Below are 13,426 nucleotides of genomic sequence, written 5' to 3'. Positions count from 1 at the left end.
AACTACTGGTACTTAATATTAATTATCTTTCTTCTGACTTTTTCATTTTTTTAAAATTCTAGAATTTGCTTTACTTCGCATCGCCACAGATAGGTCTTATGGTGACGATGGGATAGGAAAGGGCTAAGAGTGGGACGGAAGTGTCCGTGGCCTTAATTAAGGTACAGCCCCAGCAGTTACCAGGTGTGAAAATTGTAAACCACAGAAAACCATCTTCAGGGCTTCTGACAAAGGGGTTGGAACCCACTATCCCCGAATGCTTTTTCCAATTTTTGGTATCGGCACTATACATAGGTTTTGACAAGTTTGCTTTTTTTGACCTGAATCGTATGAGGAGGAATGTACAGTATTCATTATTGTATCTTTCTGTAGTGGTTCGTAGTGAGATGAGTTGCCTGCAAATTAAGAGGCACAATATGTATTAAGAGAAACAGAAACATCCGGTACCTTCGTTAGAAAAATTAGCCTGGCGCGGCTAAAACCGCCAGCAACACACTAATGTATTTATTCTCCAGACGACTAGGCGATCATTGTGAAAGAATCCAAAAGGAAAACCCCTTTTAAAACCTCAGATGAGGCATATTGACTTCTTATCCACCAAGAAATTGAAAGAAGCCATTGTGAAGAGAAGAAAACATATTTAAGGTCACAACGTTCGCTGGCTGCAAGTGCGATGGTTGAGGTACAAAAAGGGATGTGAATTTTCACTAAAATACAGGACGATCCTCAATCCTGACATACAGTTTCATGAATTTAGATAGTTAAAGGGAGACCAACACTACAACTACCAGAACAAGAGCGCCCCTACATGCTGCGATGTGCAGTTACTGAGGCAAAGAAGGTGTTGGATCTGCTGCCTTTTATCCCTCCCATCGACTATACTTTCTTCAAACATCTCCCTTGCATTTCAAACACTTATCAATCAAAGCTTGCTCAAAAAATACGTAGATGCTGAAGACAACGAACTGAGACAACGAAAAACCACTTGGAGGGTGATTGAAATGGGAATCGAACTCTACTCAGTTAAGTTTTAATGTCTGTCTCCGTAGCGTAACTGTTAGCGCTATTAGCTTCCGTCGACGGATTCCCGGCTTCGATTTCCGATACTGCCAGATATTTAAGAAGGGAAGAATAGCAGGGGTCTGGTATGTGGGTAAAACGGTACATGCAGCTCACCGCCATTGGGGAAGTGTCTGAAAAGAGTGGCACCAACTCGGGAGGAGGACACAAGTCTGCTCACTAAGTTTTAAAAACAATTATGTTATCAGCATACCGCCGTCGTATTAAATCCCGCATGCGCTGATGGCGGATTGATACATGTATCCTGCAGTCGCTTAAGTGCGGCCAGTATCCAGTATTCGGGAGATAGTAGGTTCGAATCCCACTGTCGGCAGCCCTGAAAATGGTTTTCCGTGGTTTCCCATTTTCACACCAGGCAAATGCTGGGGCTGTACCTTAATTAAGGCCACGGTCGCTTCCTTCCCACTCCTAGCCCTTTCCTGTCCCATCGTCGCCGTAAGACCTATCTGTGTCGGTGCGACGTAAAACAACTAGCAAAAAGATACATGTATCAAAGCTATATGTCTTTTCACGAGAGTTTAATCCTGATGTAAACTTGGTATGTCCACGCCTCCGTCAAAGAAAGAGTTGTGATTCGCTGAGCGTGTAGTACCGACCTCCAAACCGTCAACGTACTGTGTTCGGGCGTACAGGGCTGCGCATCGCATACGACAACAGTGCGAAGATCTGAACTTCTGAATAAACAACTAAACCTGGATTCTGTTCACTTAGTTTATTGAACACATTCACAATGCACTGCCTATGGTCACTTCTGAGCGGTTTTCCTCTTTTGTGCTTCACTACACGCGATGGTCCTACCTCTTGCTCTCACTATGAATACTGACACTGGCTGCTGGTACAAGATGAAACACCTTATCTCCACAATGTACAGCTTGGGACTTCCCCTCACAAGGGGAAGGCTTCCTGTATTACACCACGCCTTGTACCTTCATTTCTCGTTATTTAATCATTTTATTGCCGGGCTGAGTGGCTCTAACGGTTAAGGCGCTGGTCTTCTGACCCTAACTTGGCAGGTTCGATCCTGGCTCAGTCCGGTGGTATTTGAAGGTGCTCAAATATGACAGCCTCGTGTCGGTAGATTTACTGGCACGTAAAAAGAACTCCTGCGGGACTAAATTCCGGCACCTCGGCGTCTCCGAAGACCGTAGAAGTAGTTAGTGGGACGTAAAGCAAATAGCATTATTATTATTATTATTATTATTATTATTATTATTATTATTATTATTAATCATTTTATTTATAAAAAAGCACACACATATATACCGGTATGTATGACAACCATATTTTAATTTGATTACGTACTCTTCCAAACTTTCTACATGTAATAAACTAAGCAAAGCAAAGTCACCTCCTTACAGGCCATGAAGGAGGAGTGAAAAGTAAAGGCTTCCACCATTGTTAACCTCGGCACGTGATGGGGTAGAGTGGTTAGCTCTACGCCCGGCCGCCTTTGCCCCCAGGAATTAACCTGGTACTCATTTTTTGGTGTAGGCTGAGTGAACCTCAGGCCATATGCACCTCCGGAAGTGGAAATCTCGTTTCTTAAATTTTACGACTTCCTGGCGGGGATTCGAACCCACGTCCTTCCAGGCGAACCGAGCACGCCTTTACCGCCTCGGTCAGGCAGCCCCTGTAATAAACTAAAGTAAAATAAAATTAATGCGACGTACTATTTTTCTTCGAGCTCGTATACAGTCGAGTGAGTGCGACGGTTGTTTCTCCAATCAACCACGTGTAAAGGAAAGATGCTCGGCCTATTTGTTTACGTCAGGATTGAACTCTCGTGAAAAACGGTACAACGAAGGGCATTTTGATCTTTTCATGTAAGAAAGAGTTTCATCTGGTAGGCTGGTACGTTCTGCTCTTGTGTGTTTCCCATAATTAATGTACTATGTAGAGTTGTAGAAAATTATTTGTAGCACGAAAATGAAGCGTTCCCGGACCCATGTCCATACAACATATGTTCTCCTTCTACGTGTGAGGAACATGTCCTGAAAGTTTGGCCGTGCCTTGTCGTTACATCTGTATAAATATAAGCAAAGTTATCTGTTGATAGGCCATGAAGGCACTTGGAAGAGCAGAAGGTAAAGGCTTCCACTATCCATAACCTCGGCACTAAGTGAGATAGAGTGGTTAGCTCTATGCCCGCCGTGTTTTCATATTATTATTATTATTATTATTATTATTATTATTATTATTATTATTATTATTATTATGATTATTATTAATTTATTTACAACTGGTATACGTCTCACGCACACAGATAGGTCTTATGTCTACGATGGGATAAGAATGGGAAGGAAGCCACCGTTGGCCTTAATTAAGGCACAGCCCCAGTTCTTGACTCGTGTGAAAATGAGAAACCACGGAGAACTATCTTCAGGGCTGCCGACAGTGGAGTTTGAACCCACTATCTCACGCATGCAAGCTGACAGCTAGACGTCACAAACCACGCAGCCACTCGCTCGATCAGCCGCCTTTTGCCCCAGAAATTAACCCGGTACTCATTTTTGGTGTCGGCTGAGTGAACCTCAAGACCAACTGCACCTTCAAAAGTGGAAATGGAATCCATGTCCTTCTGGAAGTACAGAGCACACCTTTAACGCTTCGGGTAGGCAGCCATTAAATATATAGCACCTATATATATTAACTGTATCATGGGTACACATCCTCCGGCACTAACTGAGATAGAGTGGTTAGCTCAATGCCCGGCCGCGTTTTCATATTATTACTGCACCCTACGGGTCAGGGTGACCACAGTATTTTTCCCAACTAGTCAGTTACATATCTCAGGGTATTCATGCCTCCAGAAAAATGGTTAATTTTTCTATATTTTGGTTTAACGTGCGTTCAAAGAGAAAATAATGACACCATATGCGGTCCAGCATTACGTAATTCAACGCTCAGTAGTGGATTTTGCGTACGCAAACTTCAGTCAACCTTTCGACAAACACATCTGCATAACGAGAACCTTACTCACTAAGTATAACTACAGACTGCCATTACAAATGAAAACTCATTCCATTCTATAAAAAATCAATCAAGAAACACATTTATTGAATTATCAAGACTTGCGAAAGAAATGGCTAATGTCAAATATTGCTCATGATCTTCCAATTGTCAACCTAATAAATAAATATTCTAATTCCTAAATCAAATATTCTAAGTCAGCGCTGGCTTATTCCTAAACTAAGTTTCCATATCTTAACATTCTGGGTCGCGTATTCCTGAAATGAATTGTTGCTTTGTTTCATCTTCCTATTAAAATTTACATCTGGTTATTTAAGTATACAGTATATTATAGTCTTCTGATCACGGTCAAAATTCGGTATATCAGTAAATTATGCCATCACTCACGGTGTTAATTATACACCCTCATCAAAAATACAATCATTACATTGTTCAAATTATCGTGGAAATGAACTGAATATGAATAAAAGTGTTCTGAATACTAATATCAGTGACCTAAATTACATTGAAAATTATCTGAGTTCGTTGGTGCAGACTACAGTGAAGAAAATGAAATATTGAATGACGCACTAAGCTTCTCGGTCCAATTGCCACTTAAGTATGGCTCCTAGCTAAATATTCGCTGTAATAATATTTCAGATTAACAAAGCATCGATGATATCCTACGTAAATATCAAATAATTTCCCTACTCTAGCTATATAATTTCTTATGTAACGTATTCCAGTTCAATATGCACGTAGCCAATAAGCATTTTTTCATATATGGATGTGCAAGTGCCTACATCAAGATATTTCAACATTACATTACCATACTAGTTACATCCTAGTTTGATCTTCCACGCCATTAACATTCATTCATAATACGACACAGTCATGCAGTCATATACCCATCACCGGTTGTTATAATAGTCAAACCACTTTCACACTTCATTAAAATATGCGTAATTTTATTGTCCATACCTTGCTTTAGTTCCTCCCTGGGGCATACTTATATTCCGTAGTCGCTTTACTTGTGCTCCTATATCGCACATTATATATATATATACGTTTTACTTCCTGTTAATCTGCGCAATAATACATTTAAAGTATCGTATATACTTCATTATTTCATTACTAACCTTCGTTTCAACCCATATTTAATTCATTTAACATCTATAATTATCGCGTTTAACCTCCAATATTAATTAAACACAATGATACGTATCACTCCAATAGCGCAGAATTCGTTCCTCAAAACGCATTTTGTCATACAATTTAACATATAACCCCAAATTCAGTATCTATTTTTTTCAATATAATAACACAGCAAAGAGTATGGTAATTTAACTTAACCAATTCAAACATGCGTCCCTCTGTGACGTAAACTGGGTTTGACTGGTATTACATCATTCATGGATCTTTCTAACTAACCGGGATTCTATGAAACATATGTTACACTACGTCACACTTTTAAAGCGAATTCTTACTTCCTTGGATAAGATGATATAGTAAATACGTTACCAATCTGTCACGAGATATCGTCTTAAATATTTCACACTGCACTTTCTTGTATTCACTGCACACTTAATTATCTCACGTTTAGGCTATTCAGATCTATTGCATATACTGGTAATACTCTACATAAGAAATTATACTACTTAATACTATTACTTAGCTCGCCATTCAATATCTCTGGCCTTAGTTGCTCTTCGGTCTGGTCACAGGCCTTGGATTGAGAACTGGGCAGGTTCTCCATCACTGGTATCTCGGGTAGAGTGACCTCCTCCACACGGGTCGGGTGGTTTTAACTGCCAGGATGACATCTTCCTCCAGGTTGGTCTATGCCGATTTAGCAAGCCATTATCTGTTCAGGAACACAGTAGACAATATCCGTCGATACTGGAAAATGTGAATTCATCATGGTTCTGCGAAGTATATATGTATTTTTATAATGATTGCCTCTTTATTTAGGCTATCGTTGCTATTATTTCCACTTAATATAGCTCAATTGCAAGCTCTCGCGACTCAATCAACTTCTTGTTTCCGAACGATTTTGCGTCTAAGTATTTTGACGACCTTTTCGAAATTTCTGGATTTTATTTCTTCTTTACTGTATTTCAACGTTTATCTCTTCGTTTTCTTCAATATTACCGACCTCTGAGCTTAAAATTCACGTTAGATACTGCAAATCTTGCTTATTTTTTTAGAGCGATGTTCAGGAAGTCTTATCCTTACGAGGTCAATTTTTAAGTCAGTTTTTATAATAATCCGATTGACCCTTCTTATTTTTTTAAAACAATTCTATCGATTCTACACCATTGTACACCGCCTTCATAGTGGTAGGTTCAAGTTAGTCATGGCCTTCTGACATATATAAGTATCGATATCCTACTACACATTTCTTTGCCTTGGCTGGCCTCTATCTTCCGTAGGCGCCATTTTGTAATACGTCCAGTAAATGCATCGGGTATATTATTATTATTATTATTATTATTATTATTATTATTATTATTATTATTATTATGCCTTCTATAAGGCCATCTAGGTAATCTACCTTGAACTGATGTTATGCAAGATAGTTTGGGTTTCAACTGTTAGATGTCTCTCATCATCATCATCATCATTAGTTGTTTATGCTCATTACTGAGCGTCGTGACCTCATAACTCTATCAATTGCGTGTTGCAATCTTCACGAGATGTCTCCATCCCGAGCGGTTTTCACAGTTCCTTAATATGATCTGAAGTGATAGACCAGTGATCTTCGCCTGATTTATCCATCTACTTGCTGTTCTTCCTCGTGGTCTACTGCCTTCGATTTTGCCTTTTAAAATGATCTTTTCCAAGTTCTTTCTCCGTTTCGTCTGAAAATGTGGCCAAGGAACTGGAGGTAACACTCAGTCACACGGGAAGATAGACGTTTCTTGACGCAGAGTTCGTCCAGAATGGAAACATTAGTTCTTCTTTCTGCCCAGGGTACACGTAGCATTCTCCGCCAACACCACATCTCAAAGGCATTAATGCGCTTTTTGTCTTTAGCATTCAGGGCCAGGTCTCACAGCCGAACAAAAAGATGGAGAACACTAGTGATTCTACCAAGCGCATCTTCGTAGCTTTTGATATTGCCTGGTTATGCCAGATCTTAGTAAGTTTAACCATTGCAGCATGACCTAAGACAATACGTCTTTTTACCTCTTTATCACAGCTTCCCGTATACCTCAGGTATATAAATTCCTTTACCATATCCAGGTCCTTTAGGCATCCTGTAAGTTGCATTTGACCTTGCCGATCAACTACCATTAGTTTGGTCTTTTTGATGTTTATCTCTAGACCATACTGAAGACTACTGTTCTATACCCTTATAAGCAGGTCAGAAAGTTCCTCCTCACTTACAGCGATGAAGGAAGTGTCATCTGCAAAGCGCACGTTGTTAATTTTTCTGCCACCAATCGAGATTCCACCATTCCAGCCATTGAGAGCTCTTTTGAAGACACACTCTGCATAGATGTTGTAGAGTTGAGGTGATAATATAAACCTTGCCGTACTCCATTTGTCACATTGAAAATGCCTGAGAGATCACCATCCACCTTTATGGTTGCTGCGTGGTTTGTATACAGGCCTTTCAATAACGATATTAAATTCAGTGGAACCCCCAAATTCCTTCAGCACCTGCCACAATTCGTCCCACATAACACAATCAAAGGCCTTTTTGTAGTCCAGGAAGCAAATAATGGCAGGGACACAAAACTCGCGACATTTCTCAATTATCTGTCTCGTGTTCAGGATAGACTCTCGTGTTCCTTTACCTGCAACAAAGCCTGCTTGGTTCCGCGGATATCTGAGGTTGCAGGAATGGTTTTAGGCGTTGATTTATTATGTAGAGCAGATCTTTGCTTGCATGGGATATTAATGCAATAGTACGATAATTGGAACAATCCCTTAAAAACCCCTTCTTTTTTTTTTGTGAAGAGGGATTAGTATTGATGCTGTCCAGTCCTTGGGCCATTCACCAGTTTTCCACACCATATTACATACCGAACGCAAAACACTCATGCCTTCCTCCCTCATCGCATTCAGCATTTCTCCCGAAATACCATCCATACCTGGGGTTTTATTGTTCTTCATATGATTGACAGCATTCACAATTTCAGTGAATAAAATATCAGGTTCTTTGTCATACCTCATAGAAATTTCCTGTTCGGCAGAATTATTTCCTTTTCAATACAGTATTTCAAAGTGTTGTTTCCACCTCTCTGTTGATTTATTCTTATCAGTCATAAGGTTGCCATCTTCACCTTCAATCACTCATGTGCGTGGTTTGAAGTCACGGGTAATGCTGTTGACTTTTTTAAAAAAGATCACGAGTTTGATTCAGCCTATGATTTTGGTCTATTTCATCACAAATACTGGTGAGATACCGTGTCTTGTCAGTTCTGCAATTGCGCTGTATTTCACGGCAACGTTCACTGTATGCTTCTTCGTCTTGCTTGGTTTGAATGCCACGTTTCTTCAGTATACTCCTCTCTTCTATCAGCAGTAGAGTGGTGTTCGATATCCATGGAGCTTGGGAAGAATTAGTAAATGGTTCAGGCAGAGAAGAGTTAATGATTGTCTTGAGATTGTTCCATGTTTGGGAGGCTGATCCTTCCTCTTGTACTTGCTGGAGTTTTGGCCTTATTCTTTCTCCAAAATCTCGGAGAACATTTTTGTGAGTAATGAGAACCTGTGTCATCTCTTCTTCTTGGTCCATTTCAGTTTGATCCGCATTTTCATGGATAGCATAATGTGGTTACTACCACAGTCTGTTCCAGGATAGGTCTTGCAATCCAGTACAGAAGTCCGCCACCGTTACCTCACCAAAATGAAATCAGTCTGATTTCGAACCCTGTCGCCAGGAGAAATCCATGTGGAAGAGGGTATTACAGAAAGAGAGGTTATTGCCAACACAGAACTCCAGTAGACGCTCACCACGCTCATGTCTCACACCTAGACCGTGCCTTCCAACCACATGTCTCAAATGATTGTCTTTAATAGTCTCACCTATCTTCGTATTAAAATCACCCCGAATGACTAATATTTCCTTCTGAGGAATCTTTCTGATGGTGTGTTCCAGCAACTCGTAGAATTCATCGATTTCATCATCCAGTGCAACTGCAGTAGGAGCATAAACCTGAATGACGTTGATCCTACACGGAGAAACATTCATATTAATGGAGATGATTCTGTCAGAGACAGGCTCATATCCCACGACAGCACTGGCTAGTATTTTAGGAATCACCACAGCGACACCATTCCGACTCAGATCCTCACCTCCAGCGTTATCTGAGTGAGTGACAAAGTGGCCACAACCTTTCAGGTGTATCTCGCTGAGTCCAAGTATGTCCAGATCATGTAGGCTCATTGCTCTTTCAACGGTAGCCAGTTTTCCTGTCTGTAAGAGACCTCGTACATTCCAGGTTGCAATCTTTCTAACTACGCGCAAGGTTGGTTTGGATTGATTTGCACGTTCAGAGGCTCCTCTCATCCATGTCTCCCCCGGAGATCCGACTGGAGACTTACTCCGGACACTGATTTATGATTGAGTAAATCCATGAGGTTGTCTTGGGAAAATTAACAGTGGTGGTTTCCTGTTGCCTTCTACTGACCCCCAATTCCAGTCTGCTCACCGACACAGCTTCCCGCTGGGGTTGGTACACAACCTTCCATGGGTTGCTCGGCTTAACAGGGGCACCATGTGTAGGAAGGAAATGGAGAATCGGTTTCTTTAATTGCTCCATCTAGTGGGATAAACTACAATTCATCCATAAATAGATTTGTAATGTGGAGGTTTTTCAACCTGGTCCTTAGCACTGTTTTTATAAATGTATCAAAGTTCTCAACACTTCTGCTGGTTTCTTCTCCTATATCAATCTACCAATCAGAATGTTGTAAATATTTCCTCTAACCATTTAAAACCGGAGGTGTGTACAAAAATCCAGCCTATCAGTAAAGCGTTCCGGAATTTTCCCCTCTAAAACACTATAAAAGCTGGGCGCCTTAGGGCCGCATCGTCTTCTTCATTCCGCCAGTTATTTAAGTGAGGCGTGTATTAAGGGGAAGGGGCCGCGGGCGGCGTTCGGAAGGCCCAGCAAAGCAAGGTAATGGCAGAATTTTCTTAACATGTGATAGCTGCTGCAGATAGCTTGAGGGGAAGGTTTCGACCTTTTTCATTCCATGTGAGATTCTAAATCTGGTGGTGTAAATGTAGAACTGTCGACCAGTCTGAGGACTCTGTTCTATTCCCTACTGGGAAATATGTAGTGTAAGGAAACAAAGACTGGTTATCCTCTGTTGATTCCCATTCAACTTGGTATGGGGTGACTGAAGTCTCTAAACCTTTAAAATTCTTAACTCTCTTTTGATATTTAATGTTCCTTTTATTTTGTCACTCCGGTGTAGAATAGGCTTAGCCTCTGTGTCATTGGGCCATAAGCCCACTTAGGGTTTTTAACCATTTTTATAAGGAGGGCAAGAGTGTAGCCTCCTATCCTTTTGTTTACAGACAAGGCTTGTTCAACCTTTTCTTCTTCACATTGAGGCCAGGTAGTATGGGCAATAATGCCCCGGTTTATTAGATAATAGATTGTGGTGTGAAGTTCCCGTTAGGAACAGTAACTTATAAAACTGTTGAGCAGAAGATGAGCACAAACCAGGGCTATGTGACTGTAAATACCTTATTTCAAGATTGTAAGGTATAACCTTGTGCGCTGCAAGAAATGTATGCCTCTGAGAGGCTGGATTATATTAACTTTTGGAGCTCAAACTTCTAAACTATGTAGGCTAAGTGAGCGGAGCAAACATGCTCTTATAAAATAGTGTACCTGTTCAGAGCTATAATGCTCATCCCCTTGTATATTATCGTGTTGATAATTCTCTCTAGTTTTTGTACCTAATTTTCGGACTTATAGTCCGCTGTTGTTATCGGAGCTGACGAGCATATTGTTATTCCATTTAACTGTTAATTTGTTCCAAATCATCTATCTATCAAATTTTAAACTAAAAAACAAAGAAATAAATAAAATTTCGAATTTCGTTGTGTTACGTTTTACTCTTGTTAATTACTTGTCCACCCATTCACCCCTCATGCTTCTTAGACCTCTGTAAGCCACGGAATTTCAGTAAAATTAACTATTTATTTTCTATTATTAATCTCACATTTAATTGTATTTTGAAGTTTAAAGCTGTCAAGTAGTTCTTTATCCCTCAAACAATGTTCATAAAACTAGGTACATCTTAGAGTATTTGAAATTAATTGAATCTGCAATAAATTTCTCACTGAATTCACAGATTGCCAATTTCTTTCTCAAGTTCTCTGTCATTTAATGAAGTAATTGTTCAGAGTTGACAATGTTTCACTGAAGTTCTTAACATCCTCCTTTCCTTTTAGGAAATTTTTCATATATATTTTCCTCCTGGATTAATTTTCCTATTATTTAAATGAGTACATTCAGTAACCAGTTAGACGAGATGTTTAAGAACGGCTCGCTGTAGATAACTACGCTGACTTCGCTAGCAGTGTTTTGATTGGCTAACGTTCCTACCTTTTGCTTTAATGTTTACAAGTTGCTTTACCTCGCATCAACACAGATAGGTCGTATGGCGACGATGGGAAATGAAAGGGCTAGGAGTGGAAAGGAAGTGACCGTGGCCTTATTAAGGTACAGACCCAGCATTTTACCGGTGTGAAAATGGGAAACCACGGAAAACCACCTTCAGGGCTGCCGACAGTGGGGATTGAACAAACTAACTTCCGAATTGCTAATTGCCAATTTGCTGCACTTAAGCGACTGCAGCTATCGAGCTCTGTAGGCTTTAATTTAAATTTCCTTGATTAGTTACCACTGCTGGTCTAAGAAAAGAGTACTCTAGTGAAAATAGACGGAGTACCAAAGTAATTACCCCAAAACAGAGTACGTCTGGTAACCTTATACAAAGCGCATCATATATATTATTTCAGTAGTATAGATCCCTTTTGCAGCGCTCACAAGTAACCGATAGTGACAAATGAGCATTCAAATGAAAGATAATAGACATTGGCAGTGACGAATTGCACGCTCATCTCATAAATATCGATGATTTCTTTTAAAAATGAGTTTGAAAAATGTTCACTTCACATTTTGGCCGCTGGGACGCCGGTTTTATTTCATTATAAAATGCTGTAATTATCAGTTAAGGAAAGAAGGATAGTAAAACCGAAAGTTACTTCCAGCACATCCATCAGTATAAAAATGCATTTACATTTGCTTCCGTTCAAGTGGATACCTTAAATGTTAAAAGATCAAAGATTACATTAAGTGGTAAGTAAGACTGTCTAATATTGTACTGATTTGTGTATTCCTTAGTTCACCAGTAGTTCACCAGGGGGCTACTCCACTACATACTTTATGAACATGCGAAATTTCTCGCACGGGTCCCTCATACTTTTTAATTTGCTTAGTTTAACGTCACACTAATATTTCGAAGGATTTCGGCGAAGGAAGGATGGAAAGGTTCCGGCCGTGCCCTTAATTAAGGTTACATTCGGGAGTTATTCGTAGTTGGTTCGAACCCCTCTGTCGACAGCCCAGAAGATGGTTTCCGTGGTTTCCCATTTTCACACCAGGAGTGTACTTTAATGAAGGCCACGGCCACTTCCTACCCACTCCTAGCCCTTTCCTCTCCCATTGTCACAATTAGCCCTATCTGTGAAGGTGCGACGTAAAATAAATTGTAAAAAAATGTATAATAAAAAATAAGGTACACCCTCCAGCATTTGCCTAAATGGGAAACAGCGGAAAAACATCTTCATGGCTGCCGACAGTGGGATTCAAACAACGCGCTTACTATAACCTGCAATTTATTTGTTACTCTTACAAAGTGGGGTGCATGGTATTCTGACCTCCCTTACACTCCAACCATGTGCCACAACTGGTGAGCCCCTTACGGGGAAACCTACCTGAGGTTGTGGCAGAATGAGTAACCATGACTGTGCAGATAGCCAAGCGCCACTTCCCCACCAGTCCCCTTCCACTCACCAGTGGCGGGTACAGCAACTCGAAGTTCGCAGTTTACGGCGGACGAGCCCGCAAGACGAACGTGGGGCCGCGGAGTGCGGAGTGGCTGTCAAAGTACCGGGCGTCAGTGTCATGTGAGTGCGCCTGATTCCAGGGAAACATTACATCTTCCAACACTTGTAAGGTAATGCAATTCCAATATTAGTACTGATATTGATAACATCCGACTCCTTGAGACCTTCGGTTCAGATGGACCCGAGTTTGATTCCCGACCGGGTCGGGGATTTTAATCGCGTCTGATTAATTCTTTTGGCTTGGGGACTGGATATTTGTGTTTGTCCCAACACTTTCCTCTTCATATTCATACA

General features: G+C 40.6%; 1 protein-coding gene across 3 annotated transcripts in view; it reads left to right on the top strand.

The window, feature by feature from the left end:
• The window catches only part of LOC136858589 (uncharacterized), a 332,089-nt gene that overhangs the window by 112,492 nt on the left and 206,171 nt on the right, over positions 1 to 13,426 (top strand). The window contains exon 1 of one of the 3 annotated variants that reach the window (XM_067138262.2): positions 13,116 to 13,242. The exons of 1 other annotated variant lie outside the window; for it this stretch is intronic. The gene's annotated coding sequence lies outside the window, so the exon portion shown is untranslated. Of the gene's footprint in view, positions 1 to 13,115; positions 13,243 to 13,426 lie in introns of those variants that run through there. One more of the 3 variants, XM_067138263.2, reaches the window with a different exon arrangement.

Source organism: Anabrus simplex, chromosome 1, assembly GCF_040414725.1.
Source record: "Anabrus simplex isolate iqAnaSimp1 chromosome 1, ASM4041472v1, whole genome shotgun sequence".
Classification (NCBI taxonomy): domain Eukaryota; kingdom Metazoa; phylum Arthropoda; class Insecta; order Orthoptera; family Tettigoniidae; genus Anabrus; species Anabrus simplex.
Note: the sequence above shows the minus strand (reverse complement) of the source record. Positions and strands in the feature narration are given on the sequence as shown.